The following is a 26,238-nucleotide window of genomic DNA, read 5'->3' as shown; positions in this document are numbered from 1 at the left end:
TGATAAAATAACAGCAGCTATATCCCAAGCAAAAATAATATATGGGAAATATGGAAATTTATCCCTTACTCGTGTATTAATACACTATAAACAGAAAGTTACACCCATTCTGCTATATGGTGCAGAATCTAAAACGATGAAAACCCAAGAATTTTGGCAAAGGTATGAGAGTAAATACTGGAAATCCGTTCTGAGGTTATATAATTCTCAGGCTATGCCCATCATAAGGTATGAACTAGGCCTGTTATCACTTTTTGCCTTGTATAAATAGAAACTGTGTGCTCTCTGTCGCTGCTCTACTATTCATGATGACTGCATATGTAAAGGAAGCCAATCATAATTTTATTGCCGACTGGAAAACAAAGATACTGCGCTTCATGATGTAAGCAGATAAGGAAAAAGTCAAGCTCTGGCAGAGGGACTGGATTCACACACGAGTGCAATGCTTTACATATGAAGATTTTCAATTGAATCCTTTGAGCACAAAAAAGCAGGGAATTCTGCCCATGTATTTGTTGAAGTCACCAAGTGTAGCTTAACGAGCAGGACTGCATTTTAGATGTAATTTGTGGAATTCAAAAGAGATATTGTATAGACACAAGAGGGGTAATTACCTTTATTAGAAATGTTGTTTCTGTGAATAAAAAAGTGAAACATTGAAACATCTACTCACAGAATGTGGTAAATTGTGTGAAGAGAGAAAAAGATATTTTAGAAATCACTTCTCATCTCACAAAGGGCCTCATTACGAGGTATGCCGCTAGCCATGCCGCTATTTGCGTCATGGCTGCTGGCAAAACCGCATCCGTGTCCGTGTCCTCGGAATGAGAACTTACCGGACCATTCCGTGTTCGGATGGCCCAGTAATTCCTCACTCGAGGACACGGTTCATCCCCGTTCCCATTTCAGCCCCTATAGGGCTGAATGGGAATGGGAGAGGGAGCAAACAACGGGCCATAACGAGATGGCCCGTTGTTTGCTCCCTCTTCCCCTCACGGGACCCGGTATGCACGCCTGGTTTTCCCAGGCGTGCTTAACGTGCCCCGCGAGGGGACCTCGTAATGTGGCGGAACGGGTTGAACGGCGCCGCAGCCTTTTACGGCGCCGTTTAACCCGTTCCGCCAGGGTCGTAATGAGGCCCAAAGTACTCAAAGTAGATGATCTATGGGGGAGCTTGTTTCACACAGAAAAGCAATCTATAGGTTACTCGATTGTACATTTTTAAAATAATTTAAAATTGAATATGGTGGAACAAAGTGAGGAAATTGGCGAATTAATGAAAGGCTAAGTGTTATATTGAATTATCACTAGAATGCATTAGATTGTATGTGTATAAGTTAAACATAACTATCTAAATCATTACATCAACACATATGACTGGTGCATAAGTGATCTTTGATAGTTCATTTAACTGATACTAAAAACATGAAATAAAGAGCATTGACCATTTTGTCAACTGATTCTAGCACATGGTTCACAAACTATTGTTTGTTTTGTTTGTTTATTTATATAGCGCTACGAACCCTCAGGTATCTGAGCGCTGCTTATTTCCCACGGTGTGTGGTGCTCATTTATCGACCTCGGAAGGATGAAAGGCTGAGTTTGGCCCTGCCAGGATTCGAGCCTGCATGAGCAGGCTCTGCACGGATGTCAAAGCGAGTGCTCTACTCGCTGTGCTATCTGACCGGCTCTGATATGTCAAGCTAATTAGGCTTTAGATAATCCAACCAATTTAGTCCACTTCATGCATTACTAATTCAATCTATTCAACAATCTAATTTAGAGAGTCCAATGCAGGGAGTATGAATAATTCATTAAATATTTTGATCATTCTTTTAGATTGGTAATACCTCCTCACAATACAAATCTTTATAGATGAATTCATTTAAGTTTATACTCATGAATTAACCATCTTCAGCTAGATTGTGTGTAAATCTTCACAAAATGGTTTAGATCTCAATTTTATAATCACAAATAGCTATATATGTATCACTAACAATAATGTTGTTAAAAGGACTTGTAGACTGATTTATAGAACCCTAACAGTACAGCCACCACTGCCAGCACCGGCTGTAGTTGTATGTATTTCTATGAGTCTCATTCCGAGTATGGAGGTAATCATGGCGCTATTTGCGCCATGACTACCTCCAATACTGGTACCGACTCCGACCTGGTTCAATGGGGACTTACCTGTCCATTCCGACCTTGGAGGGACCGGTAAGTCCCCATTGAAAAAGGAAATCCCCATTCCCATTTGAGCCCCCAAAGGGTCCAATAGGAATGGGGAGGGAGCTAATAACGGTACCGCAATTTGTGGTACCGTTATTTGCTCCCTGGTCCGTCTGCGGCTCCCGCTAAGGGCGCCTGGTAAAACCAGGCACCCATAGCGGGAACCGCTAAAGGACCTCGGAATAGGACGCAAAGGGATTACCGGCACCAATGTCCTTAACGGTGCCCGGTATCACTTTGCGCCCTACTCAGAAAGAGGCCCTATTTCTTTTTGTTCCCACATACTGCTCTTTGCCCTCTCCCTTCCCATTCACTTTTGCACTGTGACTGTCAGCTAGCCTAGAGGAATCAATGTCTCTGTGTGGCCTCCGTTCTGCGCCCCTTTCCTCGGTACTCCGTCACGCGCTTGTATGTAGGCGCGATACAAATGGCAGAAAGTACCATAGCACATCATATGATATGATGCACACACTGCATGCATAACTACATCATGCCAGTCATGTACCTTATACACTTCACAATATGTATTCCCATTGTAATGCCTGTACTACAAATGTCGGGAAAGTGATCCCACAAAAGCAGCAGAGAATGTATAGTAGCAATGTTAAGCAAGTGCGTGCAGTGCATGCATACAAACAGCAAGCATGCCCCTTACCTTGCACATTTTCATTATAGCCTCCTACATTTGTCTGTACAAACAAACCTTCTCTCACAGTCTTTGTGTACACACCACAACCAATAAGCACATTGCCAAATTGCTTTGCCTCCACAGTGGTGATCCTATAGCTGCCATCCTAAAATGAACCGGATGTGCCACGTCTAATCCTCAAAGTGTGGCGGATTGTGCAGCATTATGGTGCTAGATACTGGAGAAGGAGGGGAGTGAGAGGATGTTAGGGGTGGTGGGGAGGGGGGAAATAAATTAAGGGGTGGGGATTGTGTCTTTCGGATGGTGTCTAAAAACACGTACTTTTCCTTTTTGTTGTGTTTTTGTTATATATGTGCATTCACACTTTTTTTTCTTGTTTTTCTCTCTTTTACTCACTGTCTGTTTGCTCCTCCTCCTCACATTTTTCTCCACTGACGATAAACCGTCGTTGCCAATGGAAGTAAAAAAGAAAAAATCTATTTCCCTGGAACCACTGGACCTCTTGTTGGTTATTAATGCTTTCATAGTCCGTGCAGAACAGTCCAACAGAGGACATTAAGTCGCACATGCTTCTGTTTATCCAACGTCTCTCAACCTCTAGCTGTGGACAACTCATACCGCCATGCCCCCATTGCCCCAATCACCTTTGCAGTAGGAAATATCTGCATCACAGCTCTCATCAACTACTTTAAATAAGCAAGCAAACATAAACACGACATGTGCCCAAAATGTAGTCCTCCAAAATGCTCAACCACCAAATGTCTAGCACCAACAGAGGCCATATATTTGCAAGGGAGATCCATGCATCCAAAACCCCACTCATAAACTGTAGCCCAAAATGCCTGCACTCCTTCCAACTGAAAGTCAGTATTGAAGCCTCTTTCCATGGCATACCTGTGCAGATCATGCACAAATCTATCACCAACTATAAGCATTTGCCATCTCTCCATGTCTGCCAACCTCAATACATCTACCTTTCGGTAAATATTTCACCACCCCTTCAGGTAAACCACACCCTCCAATCCTCATTGGAGAATCCCCACAATTCCATTTGCGAAGGCTCCATGCTCATAAAGCCATGATGTGACACGTGCACTTTCCAGCTACAGCTAGGGCCCCACCCCACTTAAACACACACAATACTTCTTCCGTTTGCTCTCGAATTTTCCAAGAAACCCATGATGTGGCACATGCCCTTTCCCAGCTACAGCAAGGGCCATGCCCCAGCAAAGCAGACACAATACTTCTTCCCTTAGCATTCCATTTCTCCAACAGTCCCTTACTGGTGCCTATTAACAGCTATCAAATTTTCAAAAACGCTTGCACCAATCATATACTGAAACTCTGCATTGCACACTATCATTTCTGTACACAACTCCATATTTCCCCTTTAACACTCTGAGAACATGTGCCCTTTGCTTCCAAAGCCTCTCCACCAGAAACCTTTCCTACAGGATGCCCTATTTCAATATCCACAATAATCTTGCGGTGCACCCAGCACACCTTTCGCCATGCACACAACACTCCACCCTTATCCACATCCACAACAATACTGTGAATGCATGCATACAACCACGCAGGCAGCTAGCATTGTGCACAAACATAACATACATAGAAGCACTTCAACCCAACTCCCTCACACCATAAAGCACACATTGATGAAAACAGGTCGCACTAACCACCATCTACAAAGATACCATAGCCCCCATGACCCCTACCCACTGCCATTCACAAAGTATTTTTTCACTACCAACCTAACCACAACATTGTCACAACATTGGCCCTACCTCAGCAATTCTGCACAATTCACAGTAAACAACACATAGAAGCTGCTCTTCAAACCATACCATGTACCATACTGCCAGTATTGCACCATCTCCAATCACACATCCAAAACTTTACCATATTCTACCATCCACCTCACCTGCGGAAACAAACATACATACCTGCCAGCTCATTTGTACAGCTCTATGGCATCTGCAATGTACTGTACAACCATTCTTTGCTGGCCATCACTGTCTACCAGATGCACAGTCAACATTGGATTAGTGGCGTGGGTTTCCTCAAGTCATAGGCTCTTCAATCCATGGCATACAGCCTACCACCTTCAGCCATACACCCAATGCACCCAATACACCCAATACACTACACATTCAACACAGGCTACACCTTCAACACAGGCACCGCAACTCCATAGTGACAGTATGCAAACCCAGCACCCAGTGCCCACACTGTATCACTTTTTACAGCACCATCTCCAACTACACATCAAAAACGTTACTATGTTCTAACTGTGTCCTCACCAGAAACACCATACATGTAGGCATGGCAGCTCACTCCTCCTGCTCAAAAGCATCTGAAATGTACTCCACACCCATTCTTTACAGGTCACCACCCTCCGACTGCTGCACAATCTAATATGACTTACTACCGTATATGTCCTAAAGTCCTTCGGCCATGCACCCAACAGTCTAGACCTTCAAGACTGTCACTGCTACATAATAGCACATCCAGTTCACCATTTCACCATCTTTGCTTATCCACATAAACAGCACTACCACCAGCACTACTACCCAACCTGCGCACTGCAATGGACCTATACAGCAACAAATTGCACCACTTACCATAACGTAGAAAGAAAACACTCTCTCGTGCACCCCTGTGCTGTTCTTTCACATACTATGGCCATCCCCACTTCCATTCCCAAACTATAGTGACACTGCCAAAGTAGCCACATTCGGTTCACAACACTAGCCTACTGCAATCCATGTGCACACACCACACTATGCAACACCACCCTGCACCAGATGGGCACCCACACTTGGTTTACTGCAGTGGATATGGTAAAGGCCTACACTCTTCACTGCATGCCCTACGGTCTATGGCCTTCGTCCATGCAGCCAATATTATAATCCTTCCACAAACCCAACGCAACTTCCTTAACCCATGCATGTCACCATGTGCCCAAGTATCGGATTCTATCCGCATAGCACAGCCATCCGCTCTCCCACCCAACCTATGTCGTATGCAATTCATTCCCCTTCTAAAATGTACCTGCCACCACTTACCACAGAAAGAGGTGGCCATAAACAGGTGACCTGCACACACATCCACCAATCACATACTGAACCTCTTCATTGCACCCATTCACTAAAACAGGTTGCTATGAGCAGAATCCACAAACATACCACAGCCTCCACAACCACTACCCAGACACATTCACTAACTATTGAGTCACTGCCAACCTAACCACAACTGTTTCACAACATTGGCCCTAGTGCAACAATTCAGCACACAACATAGTTACCAAGCACAATTAAGGTGCACTTCTACCATATCCTCTTCCATAGTAACAGTATACAAACACAGCACCCAGTTCCCACACCGTATCACTTTTCACATCACCATCTCCAACTACACATCAAACACGTTACTATGTTCTAACTGTGTCCTCACCAGCAAAACCAAACATGCATTCTTTACAGGTCCCCACCTTCTACCTGCTGCAGATTGCAAAATTCATTACTACCGTGTCAGTCCTAAAGTCCTAGCCTCTTGAGTGCATGGTCTATGGCCTATGGCCTTGAGCCATGTGCCCAACAGTCTTGGCCTTCAACAGTCTCACTTCTAGATAATGGCACCATCCATTCACCAGCCTATAACTGCTGCAGATTCCGAAATACATTGGTGTCATATGTGTCCTACAGTCCTATCCTCTTCGGCCATGCACCCAACAGTGTAGACCTTCACGACTGTCACTGATACATAATTGCACCATCCATTTGACCAAGTGACCAATTTTGCCTATTGACATACACAGCACTACCACCAGCACTACCACTCAACCTGCGCACCGCTGTCTCCTGCACCGCTATGCACTTTCATTCACATACTATGGCCGTCCCCACTTCCATTCCCAAACTATAGTGCCAATGCCAAAGTAGCCACATTTGGGTCGCAACAATACCATGCAGCCAATATTGTAATCCTTTCACAGACCCAACACAAGTTCCTCAACCCATGCATGCCACCATGTGCACAACTACCATATTCCATCCACATAGCACAGCCACCTGAGTCCCCACCCAACATATGACATTTGCAAATTCTACCCCTTCTAAAATGTACCTGCCACCACTCACCATGGAAAGATGTGGTCACAAACAGGTGGTGCCACAATCTATGGGGACGTTGCGGCACCTGCCTCCAATCACCACACAAAGTACTTACCTATGTAGGCACCTGTGACTTCACGCAGTAAGCGCAAACACTGCAGGCAGTCCTCTTCCTTCTTCCACCTACACACATATTTCACATAAACCACTTCTCACTCCCCCACCCGTTACCTTCCTTCTTGCCTCAACACATGCCATACGGTACATTTTCCACACACTTTCGCCACCGCACTATTCTCCGATACACCATGGCAGCATTTCCCAAAAACTTAGACACACAGCACGCTTCCCTCCAGCCAACCACCTGCCGCGTCCAACGTTCGCCAACATCGCGGTATACCGCAAGCCAATGACATGTCGGTCCGCAGAGTGAACAGGGAAATGGGTCCGCGAACCGGACCCATATATCACTAATTTTTTGGGACATACATTTCAATAATTTGCCAAAAAGTACTGGTCCGATTTTCACCAAACACACACAAGCACGCTTTATGGCCCAAGCCCTCGCTCCTGCCGAAATTTTGCCCAAAATCCATCCAGCCTTTCGACTGGAGCTGTGCGTAAAGTTTTTCCCCATTCACTCTATGGGAAAAAAAAATTGGGACCCCCTATAATGTTGCCCCCCTCACTAAACCTCAGAAAACTTGGAGAAAAAATTAAAAGCCGCCCATATACTTTTTTTTTCAAAGTTTGGTAAGGATTCGTCCAGGGGGAGCAAAGTTATAAGCTGCTGAAAAAGTGCTCTACCTATGAGTTTAGCAAATTAACCATAACTACACGCCCGCTACCATGACCGTGTAATATTATATATATACATTACAAGGCCCACGGTAGTGGCCGTGTAGTTATGGTTAAGTTGCTAATCCCATAGGAAGAGCACTTTTTGGGCGGCTTTTAACTTCACTCCCCATGGACGAATCCACAACAAACTTTGCAAAAACAAAGTATATGGCCCACTCTGATATTTTTTGCAAAGTTTGGTGAGGTTTGGTCCAGGGGGTCAAAGTTATAGGGGGGGTCCCAACATTTATTTTTTTCCCATAGAGTGAATGGGGGAAAAAATGTGCTCACGCCTACAGGCCAAACCGCTGGACGGATTTTCACCAAATTTGCAGCAGGAGCAGCGGCTTGGTCCCAAAACCGTGCTTTTGTAAATTTGGTGGAAATCTGTCCAGTAGTTTTTTTTTCAGATGACCAAAAAGTAGGTGTCAAAAGATTTGTGATATCTATGTCTGCTCCGCGGACACACTTCCTGATGGGACACTGATTGGCTAATTGGCTTGCATCATGTCCGCGGACATGCAATGTCTCCTCTGATTGGCTGATATGAAGCGTGAGGTGCGTCATATTGTTTTGATGCATCCGCCATCTTGGATCCGTGGACATCCGCGGACAGCGCGGCAAGGAACAGGGGAAAAATACACGTTTGGGGAGTGTGTTAGTGTGTAAAAGTGCTTGGGGTGGTTGGGGGAGTAAGAGATGGGTCAAATGCTGTATCTGTTTAGGTGGCAGGCGCCCCTGATGTGTTTGTCATGTCCGCGGTCAACGCAGCTGTCCGCGGACATGAAAAATGCCCATATAGCATAGTTAAAATGTTTGATTCTATGGGTGTGTTATGCTGTGGTGGTTGTGGCCAGGGCCTAGAGTCTTGGGTGCATGGCCGAAGGCCGTAGGTCATGCACCCAAGACTGGTTGTGGCCAATGCCAAGAGTCTTGGGTGCATGGCCAAAGGCCGTAGGTCATGCACCCAAGACTCTAGGCCCTGGACACAACCACTGCAGCATAACACACCCATAGAATCAAACATCCATCAAATATCCACAAATCTATAGTTTGTGTACTGTTTGATTTGTATAGTTTGTATGTTAAGTTTTGGCTACATCATGTAATTAAGATTGTAGAGTTTGGTAACAAACACTGCAATATAACATGGAAGTAAACATTTTGAATTGTGGTGTATGGTTAGATGTTTGCTTCAATGGTTCTGTCATGGAACAGTATTTGTGAGTTGAATTGTAATACACTTACTGTTTGATTTTTTGTGATTGGATATATTTTTTCATGACTTGGGTAACTGGAGCAGATATTCTATTTGTTTTCAATTTCTGTGATAAAAGAAAAGATCATGTTAGTGTAGGTAGTTTATAATGAGTTATTGCATTGCATAATAGGCATTTTTGCATTATTTTGACCCTCATATTTAGTAGTTTACAAACCAGTGTACTGTGCAATTTGCTCAGTTTCTGTGTTTGTTTCTTAAATCATTGGGTCTGTGGGAAAATAAATCCATGCTGTATTAAAAAAAAACTTTTTTTGTTATGGTACAATACATTTCCTTCTTTCTTTTAAGTGTTTATTTGTTGTTTCTGGCTAATATTCTATCTGTTGGCCTGTTGCAGATTGTTAGATACCTGTTAGTGTATTCTAACTGGTTATAGTTTTTTATTTATGTTTTCAAGTTGCTCATTTATCTGTTGGGTAGTTGAGGATTTTTGGGGCAGTTAGATACCTGTTGGCATATTCTAACTGTTTATTTCTTCTTGATTTATCTGTTTGGTTATTGCAGAATCTTAGGGCAGTTAGATATCTGTTGGCGTATTGTAACTGGTTGTAGTTTTTTATTTATATTTTCAAGTAAGTCATCTATCTGTTGGGTTGTTGTAGAATTTTGAGGCAGTTAGATACCTGTTGGTGTATTCTAACTTTGTATGTCTTCTTATATTTTAGTGTGTTGATTTATCTGTTTGGTTGTTGCAAAATCTTGGAGCAGCAAGATACCTGTTTGCATATTCTAACTGTTTATTTCTTCTTATAATTTAGTGGTATTGATTTATCTGTTTGGTTGTTGCATAATCTTGGGGCAGTTAGATTCCTGTTGGCGTATTCTGTTTATAGTTTTCTAATTGAAGTTTCATTATTGTTTATGTACAGATTAGTTTTTAAATTTTGGTTTTAAGAATATTAAATAAGCGTTTATAAGATTTGCTGGTAATCTCTGCTTTAGAGTAATGGTTTTATCATTACATTCGAACCATCCACAATTCTTTTTTATATATGCAGTGTAGTGACCTGCATTGGTTGTGGCTCCTGTATGGTAGATTATACCTATTGTTGTGAAGGTTTTCTTACCAATTGATACTTGACCATATGTGAATCCAGTCTGCTTGCAGTTGTTTTTGGTACCATCTGCATTGTAACGTAGAAGCATTAGTATTACATATTTACTATGTGTTTGTATTTGTAAGGTGGAGCGATTATCTGAATTGCAGGTAGTACATAATCTGCCATGGTTTGCATTTTGTACAGGTTGCTGAAATGGAACGGATTCACAGTTAGGTATGGATACATACACAAATAATTCAATTGGGATTTGTCCCTGTGCTATATTGTTGCAGAGAGTGCATGTATGTTTCCACATGTATGACATCTGGGAGATTTCATTTATAGGTATGTTTCTGTTTTCCAGTACTTGTAGTAAGTACATTAGAAATTCTTGTGGATCTTCTTGTGAGTTTATAGTGAATTTCACCATTCTAGCACAGCAGTCCAATTCTTGTATTATTCCATGAACAATGTATGTGTTGTCAGGATTGTTGCTTGCATTTCTATGAATGACTAACATTTGCAAACACAATTGGTCTGTATTGTGTAAGTAACTGTTGTCAGCAATTGGTGGCAATTGGAATATAATATTCATTGCTACATTTGCACAGCAATTTACACCAGTTATATTTGAAAATTTGAATGGACCAAATAGTTATGTGTCCAAGTCATTTCTTCGGAGTGTGTGTTGCTTCTTTGAAGAAGTACCTGAGTTACTTTGAGTAGTAGTTTCTACTTTGGTTGTAGTAATTGATGAAGTATTAGCTTATTTTACTCTCTTTGGAGGATTTGCAGTGAGATCCAGTTGCATTTCTTTTTGAAGTGTTTTTATTTTACAACATTTTGCTTTTTGTGGAACAGGATAGGTTTTTAGATGGATGGTGTATAGTGAACGTAGTCTATTGTATTCTAAAATGCAAGGAATATCAGTGTTTAATTCACTTGCATCAAAGTTGATTAGAAATAGACTGTCAACTGTACGTAAGCATGATAGTGCTATGTAGCTCATGCCTTCTTTAAAGACTGTGTTCCCAATATCTATCAATGCTTTATCTAGCGTAAGACTTTGTGATTTGTGAATGGTGACTGTGTATGCTAGAGTTAGAGAAAATTGTTCTCTGCGTACATACATGCCTTTGAAAAGAAGGAATCGAGCTGTTGAGCGTCCTATCCTTTTTACTTCTGATAGTTTGTCAAAGAGAACATTGATAAACTGAATGTTGTTGTCACGTGGGTATGTTTGAAAGCCAACAACTGTACCAAGTGCTCCATTCTAGGGTATTTAGTCTTGGTGTGGCTTGTTGACACATGGGTAGTGTCATATCATGTACGTCCATTTTGTCTGTGGAGCAAATTTCAATTATTGGTTGCATTTCTTTTTTCAACATTGTTTCATTGAATTTTGAACAGCTTGCAAGAGTTGCCATCAAGGACATACAATTGACATTTCTGTGTGCTAATTGTTCCATGACATCAGTAGCACATGAGTCATGGCCATACAGTGTATCGATGTGCCGGGTTTTTAATATTGCATGTGCTTCTTGAGATAGTACACCAACCCTAATACTTTTTAAAATGTTGGCGTATGTGAGGTCTGCAGACTGGCGCATGTTTTTTGTTATTTCTCTGTATTGGAAATGTTGCCAAAGGTTGCATTTCCTATGCTGCCAACAGTTTTACGGCACAGTTGTGTTTGTGTCCTAAGTGTGTCCTAAGGTTTTAAAAATAAGTTCACCTTTCACTGGTGTCAATTGAAGAAGATCTCCAAAAACAATAATGTGTTTTCCTTCAAAGAGCTCTTCGTATTTTGTTTAGAGTACTTCTTGTAATCTGAGGTGAATCAAAGCCAACATTAGGTTGGAGACCATGCTCACTTCATCTATTAGTAGCATTTTCATTTCTTTTAATACTCTGCGTAGTTCCATTGCAGCTTCTGTAGAAAGTTTGTAATATTCTAATTTGTTTTTGTATTCTACTGGAAGGAGTAGTAATCGGTGTAAAGTGACACTGCATATGTTGTAGGCAGCTAAACCTTCGGGGCCAGTTACAACAGCTGACAGTTTGGTGGTTGTCAATTGTTGAAGGAACTTGCTGATGATTTTGATCAAGAATGTTTTGTCTGAACCAGCTTCACCACTGACGTACAGTAGTATAGGTTTGTAATTTTGGCAGGTACATTCTTTATTTTCATGTTGTACACCATGTGCAATTTCTTTTGTTACTTCTTGAAAAATGCTATGCTGCTCATTATTCAGTTTTGATTGCAGTACAGTTAAGTCTTCTGTATCTTCTTCATAGTGACACATGGTGTTTTCTACTTCTGTCATAGCTAATTCTGCCTCATTTGCTATTATACTGTTTGGGAGTGTCATTATCTAGTTGGGCCTGGAGTTCTTCTTCTTGTTGCTATTCATTGTGCAACATTGTTTTGTACTGTATAAAGTTTACATCGGTTATAGTGCTTTCATTTGCTTTGAAAGCGTCTTCATAGGAGTCATAGATATCTAGTAACTCTCTTCTTTTCTCCATGGTTTAAAATGTTTTAGCAGGGACATGTAGTATAATTGTTTATGTTGAGAAGTTTTTAATGACAATTTGATATGATTAATTAAGCTTCGTTTGGTAAGTTTCACTAAGCTGCCTTCACAATTTGTCACTCTGTATCTACCTTTGTTTTCATCTGGTTTTATATTATTATATTATTTTTGTATGTGAAGTTTTGGGCTATGTGGTATAGACACATGGTTTCCAAAGTGGTACTCGTACGTCGTATGATTTTAGAACTCTTTTTCTAGATTTAGCAGGACCAAGACTTAGCCATACTATATTTTCAGATTTTCCATACAAAGCAGTACCAGTTAAACGGTCTGCAGCTTCATAGCAGCCACATTCTCTATGAGAGAGCATTTATATGCCTAAACTGTACAATAGTGAGATAGTGTTTTGGCTGATGATAGGTCATCCCAGAGGTTTTGAAGCTCTGTTTTTTCTGTTTTGGTTAAGTAGGCTGTAACATATTGTGCAACTGCAGTGGAATTGTCTGCAATGTACTGCACATCTATGTTTGCATTCCATAAGAAGGGAATGATTGCATTGTAATTTGCTTCTTCTGTTCGTTTTATGTAATATGTGTTCTTATGTGATTTACCTTTAACACTATGTCTAACTGAAGACATGAAGTTGTTTACTTGACCTGTTGCTGCAACTGGTCTAGGGACACCAAAGAAGCATTTGGTGTAGTATTTCCCTATATTTGTGTCTTTGAAATTGTAAAATTTGTGCATGAAGATCACTATTTGTTGCTTCTGAAGGAATTTCACAAGTGACATATTTTTTCGATAAAATGTAAAACAGTGGCATCACCGTCTTGACCAAATTTAGGAGCATCTTTAATCCATAAAAGCACATGGATATGTGATGCTCCTCTGGCTTGGTATTATTTTCTCCAAAAGAAGTGTTGCACTTCTCTGAGGGGAGGAACAGTTTTATGGAAAATAAAGTGTGCATAGCAATGAAGCGATGATGGAAATATCTTGAAACATTAACAGGATCTAGAGAGTAAAGTTCTCCAGGTGTTAGTATATCTATGTTTGTTTTGTTTTTGTCTGATATGCGTAGGAAATCATGTAAACCTTCCCATGCATATTCTGCACAACTTAATGTACCAAACCAAGTGGGTGGGCCAGGGTTTCTTATCATACAACGTACATCTCTGTGACGTTGTAACCAGTACTCTTTAGTTATATGCATGTTTGCTAACAGATTTGTAATGCTTGATTGTAAAACCTCATCTTTTTCTTACACTTTTTGTAGTAATTGAGTAGCTGACATAAGTTGAAAATGGGTACCTGATTTCAATGTGTGTGCAACTCTGTGGCATAGAGTTGCTAGTTCACTTTCAAAGAGTAGGTGGAATATGTATTCCACATTTTGTCTAAATCTGGGATCTTCAGAATACATTTGTAACGCGCAGTATTCTGATTCTGATATGTGAGTGGGTCTATCATCGTACCTTCCTCCCAGTAGGGAAGAGTAGAAGAAAAGCATGTGCTTCTATACTTTTTTCCCATATGCTGATTGGTGATCCTTTGGTTTGTCACATTTGGTATGTTTCTAGTGCATCATCTATGGTGTCTTTAGAGTGTAATTGATGAATTGTATAATGATCTAAAATATTGGATACTGTAGCAGGATCTAGAAGTTCAAATTGACAAGTTTCTGGTGACTCTTGAATTATTCCAGTGGTTTCCCTCAGGTTTTCTTCAGTATTAATTTCTTTGTAGTATTCATTATTGTCTTTTAGATATTGTAAGGCTTGTCTAACTTTATGTAAGTCTACAAGTTGTTGCCAAATTTTTTTTGTCTTTTGTAGGTACACCATATACTAAGACAATTAAATATTGCTCTACTGGACGTTGCACTAATAGAGTGTGTACATTTTCTTTTAGATCTAATGGTAAATAAACTACTTTGCCATGAATGCCTTTTACTAATTCGGAGGAAGACAATTTGGCTGTTTTTGGTTGAAGGCGTATTATTGCTTGAAATGGGTGCACTGTTTGAATTATGATGCCCTCATATAAATTGAGTTGTTGCAAGGGTTTTGGTAGTGGGGATAATTCCAAATTATTTGTGAAAGCATGTGAAGGAGTTTGGTTGTTGTCACGTTTTGCAGTGCAGTAACTGCAAAGTTTTAAGGGGTCGTTTTTTTGTATTTATTTTCTGCTAAAAGGTAGAGAGCTAATTCAAACCATTTGGAATCTTCATTGTCTTCTATTTTGTATGTTATGTCTACAGTTTTTGTGCTACTTTTATAAAACGTTCTGCGGCAACACACACACACATGGTTTGATACTTCAGCAGATGTACTTTTACATTTTAGTATTTCTTTTTTGTATGTGTGTAGTGGAAGGTTGCCATTTGTAGAATTGTTCCTAGTCTGTTGTAAAGCTATTGCATTTTGTAAGTGGCTTTCAGTTCCAAAATATTTTCTCTGTATATGCTCTATTTCTTTGAGTAGGTCTTTGGCTGTTCCATGTAGAAGATTGTTATTTAAATTGTCTAATGCTAAAGCTGGACTTTTAGCATAGTACAGTTTATGGACTAAATTTCTTATAGTTGAATGATGTGTTGATATCATTTTGATATGATTGAAGGTGCTTTTGCAATTAGGTCCTGCAATGCAGGCTAATGAATGTCCTTGTCATACTGTGTGTTTACGGACTGGACAGGTATCCATATTTTGTAGAGGTTTCATTTTGAAATTGTCTTTGCCTTTTACATATTGATTGAGGAACTGGCGTAAAGATTTGAAAGAGTTTTTGTCAATATTACGCATTGACGTGAACAGCCATTTGTACACTGGATGTTTTGGTCCAGTCTAATGGAGAGGTGATACTGAATTTTCTGGGGATATTTTTATGAGCAGCGTTTCTTGTTCCATAATGGCATTATTACGTTTTTCATACTCTTGTCTGTTGCTATGTATGGCAATTGTGTTTGTTAGCTTTTGTTTGTATGCTTCTTCATTGAAATATGGTTCTGTGCTAGTGGTGTGACTCCATTCACCTCCACAGATATTTAAGAAGTTATTTTTGATGACATTCCATTTATTGAGAAGTCTTTTTTGTAATTTAGTAGTTAGTTTTGTTAGTGGTTTCATTCTGTTTAACACTAAAATAAATAACTTCCTTTTGAGAAGGATTGCACTGTCTATGAGAGCTACTAGGATTAATTTTCTACAGTAGGTTTTAAGGGTTGTGCATGATTTCTCTCCCGTTTTTATAATATTCTGAAGGCTATGTGCCGGAACAATTTTTGTAAAATACTTTTTTTAGTATGGTTACTTGCCACTACTTCAAGATTTATAGGAGCACTGTTAGAAGTAGTGGTAGCTGAATTATTGTTAATCACTTTCTGTTTTGTTTTACATTTTGAAAGAGGAGGCAAAGTTTTTGTACTGGAAGCTTGTTTTGTTTCGCTAAAATGACTCGATTAGATCTTTTGTTTGAACTTTTTGTACAAATTCTGCTAGAGATGGATGCTTATTTTGGACCCTTTTATTTTCATTTGCTCTACTTCTGCGTTGCTTTCTACAGACTTGCTTTTTGGTAGGCATTCTTCGGGGTCTGTTGAAAAAAAAGAAGGTATGGGTTGGGCTGTTCTGCAATGTATGTGTGCTGTGTGCATGAGTGTCTGAGTGTGATGGTAAGGATGTATTTGGTGGTGTGTGATTGTGCATTGGGCAGCTATAACTTGTTGTACAACTACAACTATTGGGAAGGCTATTCTTGTATTTGTGTGTTACTATACTGCTGTGTGCATGAGTGTCTGAGTGTGATTGTAAGGATGTATTTGGTGGTGTGTGATTGTCCATTGGGCAGCTACAACTTGTTGTACAAGCTACAACTATTGGGAAGGCTATTCTTGTATTTGTGTGTTACTATACTGGGGTTCAAATGACAGTACACAGTAAGCTAGTGGTGAGGAGAAGCACTAATATTAAATCTCATGGTATAGAATTAACACAGTTCTTTGTTCTGCAATACTAACATTCTAGAGGCTGATTTATGGAATTTGTGCGCCAAAAAATGGGGATTTGTGCACCAATCATCCTGCATTTGTGGGCAGAATGGTGCACAAATCCCCATTTTTCTGTGCACAAATTCTATGAATCAAACCCACAGTGTGTTTCAGTAACAGTAAGAATATTATGGTATTATTATACTTACTTATTTTGTTTGGAATGAGCAGGTTTCTTCCGAGTTGTGGTTTGTACTTCAGATGGTGTTGCTTTTCAGGAGAGTTGTCTTCACTGCAATTGTTAAAGAAAGAAGTTAGTAATTGTGTGTGTTTATAGCACTGATGTTAATTTAGACATTGATTTTTATGTTTTTGTAGTAGTATTGTTGTTTGATAACTGAACATAGTGTGTGCATGCAGTTTCCTTTGACTATGTGCAACCTTTATATTTTACTTACAATATGTTAGTTCAACATGCTTTGCAAATGAGTAGACTACTATGTATATGAAACTCATTTGGTTTCTTAAGGCTGTGTTATTGCATGTTAGGAGATAGAAGAAATAATGATGTACTTGTTTTGCAATCTTTGTAAGGTAAATGGCAGAAACTGTATAGAAAAGCATAGAATGTATGCATTTGTGAAGGTGTGGGCAATAAAGCAGAAGGATCTGAGGTAGAGGCAGTGGTGTTATTTCAGCTGGGAGCTTTTCAATGATAGTGTCTATCTGTGTGAGTGTATAAAGATGCATGAACTTATCCTGGCTGTGTGTAATTTTATAATACACTAATAAGTGTTTTTCTACAATTATACTGTTATTTCTCCCATCTTTTCATATTAACATTTTTTAGATAGTTGTATGTGTAAAAAAATAATTTTGATAGCAGACATGTTTGGAAGTGACAGTTGATTATAGCAGATGGGGAAAAATAATAGTAAGTTATTTATTTGTTTATTTATTTATTTGAACTATACTCAATTACAACTAAGTTTTGTCAAAACTTCCACGTCTTCAGGCTCTTGTTCTCAGAGAAACTGCAGAAACCTCCCCAAAGCTGGCCAAGCCACCTATGCTTGCTTAAATTCCTGATTCTTCATTTCTTTATCCTGGTTCTGAATCCTGCAAAGTGCAGCCGTCGGGCTGTAGACGGTTAATCTGATCAAAAGCAAGTTCGATAAGTCTGGCCAAAGCTGTGGTCCATCTTGTGTTCTCGCCAGAAATTAATCTGTTCCATAAATCGTTCGTTTGGACTATGTGGTTTGTATTCATGCATGTGGATATGCATGCAGCTGCGAGTAGAAATCTTGGAGACTTGTACATTAGTTTTTGTAGTAGGTGCTTTCCGATTATATGAGACTTGTACTCAGAGTGATCAACAGTACATTTGAAGTGCTGAACTCTGATGATGGAGTTAAATGTAGAGGTCTTGGATGTGATTGGTGGATGGTTGTGTGACTGCTTAGCTATATACAATGAGGGAATGGCACAGAGAGTGAAGTGGAAAGGGTAGAAGGGCTGTCTAAGAGTTACACAGGGTTTTCAAGCATATCCAGCATGGAAAGGGGACTGTAGGGATTACCCAATCAGGTTTTGAGGTTGTGGATATGTGTTGAAAAAGGCTGTGTGTAGTGAAGATGGAAGAGGTGGAGAAAGTCAGGGTGTTGGTGCTTGGAGATATGTTTGTGCATGGTTTACAGCAGTATGCTCAATGCGGGCATGTGGCAAACAATTCTGATGTTAAAGGAGTGGAGGTGGTGTGGAGCACTGTGCCTGATTGCAATGTACAGGAAATTGTACAAGTTTGTGAAGATATTGGCCGGATGAACAGTCCCCATGTGATAATTTTGCACTATGGTACATTCCATTTGGGCTATGTCAGTGCCCCTACTTTGTTGGCAGATTTGGAACACTTGGTTCAAGCAATAATGAACATCCTTCCAAATGCCAAACTTATTTTTTCTGGATTAGTACCTAGGGCAATTTGGGACAATAGATCTGTTTTTTGTCCTCAGCAAAACATTGCTAGGTGTGCAGCCAGCCGAGGCATGTGTGCTTTCATGCTAAGAGCTGGTATGTTCTTCTGTAATAATGAGAATATTGATTCCAGTAATGCTGTTTATTTTAAAGAATATGACATCCAGTAATGCTGTTTATTTTAAAGAATATGACATTTCTTTATCTTTTATGGGAAATGCCATGCTGTTCTGGAATGTAAGGGTTGCTTTGGAGAAGGTTATGTGAAGATTTTAGGAGTAAAGTAAGAAAAAAAGAAGAAAAAAAAATACAAAATAACAGGTGTCTGTCAAGCATCTGAAAAAAACCAAAAAAACACAGCTCTTTTCAGAGCCAACCTCAAAGGGGAAATGGGGCACACTATTTAAATTAAAATTCACCACGCTCAGATTTTCAATATGTCTGCAGATATGGCAGTAGTCCGCAGACACCACGTATTACATACAGGAATTTTGGGGTGGAGAGACATGCAAATGAGAAAGAGTAGAGCAAGGGATTGGTAAATAGAGTTTACTGGGTGTGTTGTGTAAGGAGAGAGTTTGTCAGAAAGTCTTTTTTCTGAGATAAGAACAGATAGCTATGGCTGTGTGTTTCAGAAAACAGATTATCTGGATTTTGGGAGACTCATGGATACATTGGTTGGAGGTACATGCAGAACGCTTTGGAGTAGCTGCAGATCTTGGATTCCTCATGTGGAAGTGCATTGGCATGGAGTGCGTGGAATTAAGTGACTGGACTTGGTACCTCTGTCTGCTACTTTGGAGACACAGTATCTTCCAGACATAATTATAATTAATTGTGGAGGGAACAGTTTAGGACATGTGTGTGGAATTTCTTTGCAATTTGCAATGAAAGAAGGACTTGGGAAGGTCATGGACATGTTTCCAAATTCTCAAGTAATTTTTCCTCGTATTGCACAGAGACAAATGTGGTTGCGTTCTTCTTCATTTGGTCCACAAATGGAGAAAGCAAGGCGCAATGTCAATGTCAATGTTTCTGCCTTTTTAAGAGATGATGGCATGTCCTCTTTTCACAATGAAAATATTATGTTTCATAGCACATACATTTTTTGCATAGATGGAGTCCATCTTGCTTATTCTGGCAATCAGATTTTTCTGAGAAATTTACAAAATGCATTGCGACCTTTTTTGGAATTGTAGCAATCCATTTTGCAGTAGGTGTTCACCATCTGAAGTTTTTAAACACAGAAAAACACCACCAAAAGGCACTTTTCAGAGCCACCACTTTCTCCCAGAGAAAAGTGCAATGGTTATGATAGGGCAGCATCCGGCAGACTCCTAAAAAATGCACAGGGCCCTGCACCATTTATTTGTCACTTCTATTTTCAAACTGTGAAAGGCGACTCTGAAAAGAGCCTTTTTTTGTTTTTTGTTGTTTTATATTTTTTTTGTTTTTTTCACATGACACACACGGAAAGGAGGGGAGAGGAGGGTAAAGAAGGTACACTAACCACAGGGAAAAGAAAGGGCATGTGGAGAGAGGAAGATGTAGGGTGGGCCTTATTTATCTAGGTAGCAGAACTTCTCATGCTCCGTGACCACAGCCTCAAAAGCACTCGGAAGACTCTCCCCCCTGCAGAGTACTGTGTTGCAGTACATACCCAATATTGTGACCCTTGAAAGCTAAGGCTCAACAGCATCATGGATGGCCTGTGAGGCAGCTGGAGGGATGCGCTGTCCCACAGGAGTGTCTCTTGTAGTGACAGGATCAGAAATGGAGGATGTTGTAGAGGAACTCAACCTACTGTGTTTATCACAATGTACGACCTTGCGAATAGCCCCACCGTGGAATGACCTTAGGTGTTGCTTCATGGATGTCATACCAAGGCTGTACGAACCAGGCCCCCCATGACTCAGCACCATTTTGCACTGGTTGCAGGTGACGTTATTCGCATGCGCTTTTGGTACTCCAGCCTCAATGGTAAACAACAGCCACACCCAAGACTCACGGCGAGTGCTGGTAGTAGGGACTTCCACTACCTCATCCTCTTCATCCTCCTCTTATACATCCTCATGCCTGTGCCCCTCTGCAGGCCCTTGGGGAGGTGGTGGTGGTGGAGGGGTTGGGGGTGGTGCTGAGGATGAAGTAGCACCAGCTGGAGCAGCAGCAACCATAAATGCCATCAGGTTTGATGATGGGAAGCAGCAATAGCTGCAAGATCAGCAAAAGCCAAAATATACAATGCACTGTCAGGTAGCCAAAAGCACAATGAGGATGAGCCCTGGGGTGTGGCCTTTTATAGGGGTGCAGGTGCGCGCTCCACAGACAGCTTCGCTGTCCACGGACAGATCGAACAACCCGAAAAGGCTCAAGAAATTCCAAAAAATATGTAGAAAGCCAGGGTCATTGTCTGGGACATGTGCAATGGTGATTTTTTATTGTAAAATACTTTGGATTGTCCAAAAAAGTACTTTTAAAATGTTTCAGGGACCCAGACAGTGTCCTCAAATCAGGACACATGCTCAGCGTGGGTGTGGTCAAACGAATGGGACGGGTGTCCGCAGGACACCAAATGCGTGGGAACAGTCGTACGCATGTGCGTGGATGTTCTACGGACAGTGCTCAGGTCCTCAAACTAATTATAAGTGCGACACACGTGAGACGGACAGTTACGGACATGCACGATGATCGTAGGACTCATAGGTGTGGTGCGCATGTGTGTAGATGTTCTACGGAGAGTACGGTCCTTAGGACACCGCCATTTTGGTTAATTGTGGACATTCCGGACACTGAGTGTGTTCAAAGAACAGTTCCATCTTGCTTGCAGACGGTACGGACAGGTATAGTGTCCTTAGGACACAGCCATCTTGGTTAATTGTGGACATTTTGGACACTGAGTGTGTTCTTAGAACAGTTCTATATTGCTTGTGGACAGTATGGACAGGTATAGTGTCCTTAGGACACCCCCATTTTGGTTAATTGTGGACATCCCAGACACCCGTGCTGTCCGCGGACACCCTAACTGCCTTTTTTTTAATAAAAAGACACAAACGACTGAATTAAAACACACATCATTTTTTTAAAAATTCTATATAGATATAAAATGTATGAAAGAGACGGGGAAGCAGAAACTGACACAAATACAGGGGAATTAGGGGTTTGGAGAGGATGGATGGGAGGGGATGAAGGGATGGAAGTCTCATCATAATGTTTTTCTTGGTGGTGTGGGTTTGGGGACAGTTGACTGGGACATGGAGAGGGGGAACAGGTGCATGCGAAACAATGATATTTATTTTTTTCTTTTATGTGGTCCTCCACAAAATGTTTTAAAAGATTGACATTTTCCATAAGCATATCCATTCTTTGTTCCATGCGCTGCAGAGTATTTTCTAATGTCTCTTTTGGTATATTATTTTCTTTCAATATTTGTAAGGTCTGTTAAGAAAAAATATATATGTGTTAAGTACACATAAAGTACTGATTATTAATTTGCTTATATAGAGAAGTATCTACAATTATGATCTGTCTCTACTCATTTCCTCACGTGAAAAATTTTCTTCAAGCCATTCCAAAGTACTGGACATTTCTGTGTAAAAAAAAAAAATATTACTTTTAGTGTACCTAATACAGAAAGTTTAGAAAAATATAAGAAAAATTAAGTTTACTTACTAGTTTCTGGTTAGTTTTGTTGTTACTGTTGTGTAGGTCTGCTATTGCTTCTTGCCGTGCAGTTTCTGAGTAATTATGTTGGAGGCATATCATTTTTGTTTTGGTATATTCCATTTGAGTACATATGCTATTTAAATGGGTGGTTGATGTGTTACATATATAGGTTCCACTTTTTATTTATTATTACATATAATGTGTTTATGTGCGGCTTTTTGAACTTTTTCAGTGTTTATATGGCAATTTAAGATACCCCCTGATTTTTTGGGTAGTGTTGATGTTGTCCGCATCTGTCCGCAGACATACGCACAGTCTGCGGACATCAGAATCACTAGCTGGGGGTTCAGAATGTTCCATGTTACATGTATATAAAGTAAGGGAATCCTAGTAAACATGTATCAAATTCACACTATGAATATGTATATTCAATTTAAAAAACTTTGATAAATGGAGGTTATGGTTAAATTGTGCCAGTAAAAAACGATGAAATTCAGTAAAAAAAGAAATTCTTAAAGGGACGTTATGTTTAAGTTGCGCTACTAAAAACCTATGAAATTCAGTAAAAAAACGTTGTTAAAGGGATGTTATGGTTCCAAGTAAAACTGAAAAACCCCTGAAATTCGCAAGTTATGGTAAGCTAAGGAACCATAACTCATGCCACCACCGTGCATTGCTAAGGCTAACACCCAGGACATCAAAGATGACATCACAAATGTCATTGATGATATCACTGATGATATCACATGTGTATTTACTTTTCATGAAAAGTCTGTACAAGGGGTTCTCATTGTAATGTTGACATAAAAGTGTCAAGGGTCATTGGAATAAATATCATGAGATAAGTTATGCATTAAGCAATTCAGTGTTACGAATAGAGTTCTGTTATGAAGTTCTTTAGTATACTTAGATACTCATGTAGAAATATAGGCATTGTGTGGAGCACACATGATGGAGGTAAGCTAATCAACCATAACTCGTGCCATTAAAAAACATTTCACTAAAGTAAAGCAGTTGAAAAATCACACTCTTAATACACTACACCACACCCAATAGATTCTCGAAAAGTTAGGCTCATAATGAAGTGTGAGCAAAATGTCACTCCAGTAATTTAAAAGGGAGGGAAAGACAACATTAAGCAGAAATTGAGTAAAACCAACAAGTAAATAAGCAGGGCAATCTAGAAAAGGAAACTACAGTGAGGGAATCAAATCAAAAAGGCTTAGGGCCAAAGTCAATAGGATAAAAGTCTTTTGCTCAAGATCACACAGTTCAGGGTAGTTCACGGTTAAGTCTTTGCCAAGAGTTCAGAACAAAGTTGGTCAGTAGAAAACTTAGCTTAAAGAATGGAGAAGGACCGCGGCTGGATGAAACGAACAACCGGATTCGAAAGGTACCTAAAAATGGAAAAGCAGCTGTAGCTGAGGCCGACATTCCTGGCAGGTCCTGCAGGCTCAAGGTTCCTAAAGTGACTGTCGGACTGACACGAAGTTGGAAGACTCGAAGGTGATGCACTGCCCAGGGAAGAAACCAGCAGTGAATAAAAGGTGCGCTCCTTAAAACGCAAGCAGGGTCTGTTCCTCCTGGCTATCCAGTTCACTGTAGCTCAGTACAGAAAATTCAACCAGAGAAGGGAGGCCTGATGAGCAGTTTGGTGACCTGGTTGTTCCCACCAGCTCAAGGGGAGAATATTCTTTGCAGATCTTCCCTGTCATTGTAGTATGAAGATTCGGACCTGCAGCAGGGCTTCACTGGGAGGTTCAGTCATTGTAGGGGTCCTTTTCTGTCAACTCCTCTTTGGTTCTCTCGTTCCAGTGGTGACTCTGCCTTTCCATCCACAGAGGCCTGCTTTTTATGCAGTTTTTCCCTATTCACACAGCCTGGCTGTCAATCACACAGCAGGGTGGCTGTCCCGCCGGGACAGTCACCAGAGCCCATCAGATCAGAGTGTGACATGGCTCTCCAAGGTGACCCTGTGCAGGGAGTCCTAAACCCCTCCCTCACATCCTGTCCCCCCCAGACATACAGGCACGTAAGGAGGGCTTCTGTGTAGAAGCCTGTGAAAAGACGGTGAACAAAGGAACCAAACCTGGTTCGACACGCAGAGTAAAACACAAGAAAGACTTTTACAAAAAGAAATGGCGAATAACCCCAACCAGAACCGAATTAAAGTTAATATGGTCCAGCGGGTTTAAGTTCGAGGCTCCCAAGATAGCCTAAAACAATACCAGGGCTATGTAAGATAACCACGGTAGAAAAAATATGGTAGATAACACTGCCACCAGCCAAGTCTTAATGAAAAGGGAGCCAAACAATGCTCCAAGCGAAACAGACAAAAAAGGGATAACTTGTAGCCCTTTTCAGTACTCTACGGAAGATAGGTTGTACTGGGTCTGTGGTTTTACAGAGGCTGATAAAGTTAATGGCAACTTTATATGTTCTGGGAGACAGTAGTCAGTCCCAGAAAATGGAGTCGGAGTTGGGAAGTCTAAAAGACAACCCTGTGTCACTGCATTGAAGGTGCTGTGTAACACACAGTAAAAAGATGATGCCTATGGAGTAGGTTCCACAGTCTATGAACATGGGAAAATGTTAAAAACACACAGCAAAACACATGTAAGAGTGGGAGAAAAGGCTCACACCCTTACCAGGTAAAAAAAAAAATCCTAGAAATCCAGCAAAGCTGCTGAGGGACTCAGTAGGTTAGGGAAATTAGCCATTCTGGAGAATTCTACCTAACACTCGCCCCCCCAGACTAAGGGACAGGCGGATTTAATCCACTCCTGGATGACTCTCTACCTCTAGTCGGTTAAAACAATCCTAGAGAGACCATCAGCATGTTGGTGGTGACATCCTGCTATGTGTTCAATGGTGAAATCAAACCCTTGAAGGCAGATTGACCATCTTAGAAATGTTGGGTTCTCCCCTTTCATTTGCATTAACCATCTCAAGGGTTGGTGGTCTGTCTGAATCACAAAAGTAGATCCATAGAAGTATGGTCTAAACTTCTTCAGAGACCACACAATGGCTAAACATTCACGCTCTATGGTTGCCCACCTTGTTTCTGGTTCCTTCAGTTTCCTACTGATGAAGCAAATGGGGTGCTCCCTACCTTTTTCAACCAGTTGACTAAGGACTGCACCTATACCTGTATTGGACGCATCTGTCTGCACAATGAAGAATTGGTGGTAACAGGAACTCTTTGGACTGGAGCTTGACAAAGGGCTTTCTTCAGGTTTTCAACAGCTTGAGTGCACTCCTCATTCCATCTAACCGTTTTAGGGAATTTTGGAGAGTAGACTACATTCAAAGGAGAAGCTATGGTCCCATAGTTCTCTATGAAATTCCTGTAGTACCCAGTGAGACCTAGGAAGGTTCTCACTTGGGTTTGAGTAGTAGGGGTGGCCCAGTTTTTCACAGATTGTACTTTGCTGGGCAATGGCCTTATTTCATCCCCTCCTACCTCATGACCAATTTGACATTTGCTTGCCTTTATGGTCAGATGGGCCTGCCCAAGAGCCTGCAAAACATATCCTAAGTGATCAATATTTTCTTTCCAAGTAGGGCTGAACACTGCAATGTCATCCAAGTATGCCATGCAGAAGTCCTCATCCCATTCAGAACTTGATTGAACATTCTTTGGAATGTCACATGTGCATTTTTTATCCAAAAGGCATAACCTTAAACGGGTAGAGGCCTGCTGGGGTTGAAAATGTATTTTTGTCCTTGGCATGGTCTGTCAGGGCTATTTGCCAATAGCCTGATGTTAGGTCAAATGTGCTGAGGTACTTTGCTGAACCAAGTCTATCCACCAGTTCATCTGTCCTTGGCAAAGGATGGGCATCTGTCTTAGTGACTGCATTTAGAGCTCTATAGTCCACACATCATCTCAACTCCTTGCCTTTGGTGCTAGAACAACTGGAC

Source organism: Ambystoma mexicanum, chromosome 4q (genome assembly GCF_040938575.1).
Source record: "Ambystoma mexicanum isolate Mex_15411 chromosome 4q, UKY_AmexF1_1, whole genome shotgun sequence".
NCBI lineage: Eukaryota > Metazoa > Chordata > Amphibia > Caudata > Ambystomatidae > Ambystoma > Ambystoma mexicanum.
The sequence above is the reverse complement of the archived record's forward strand: the minus strand, read 5'-3'. Positions refer to the sequence as shown.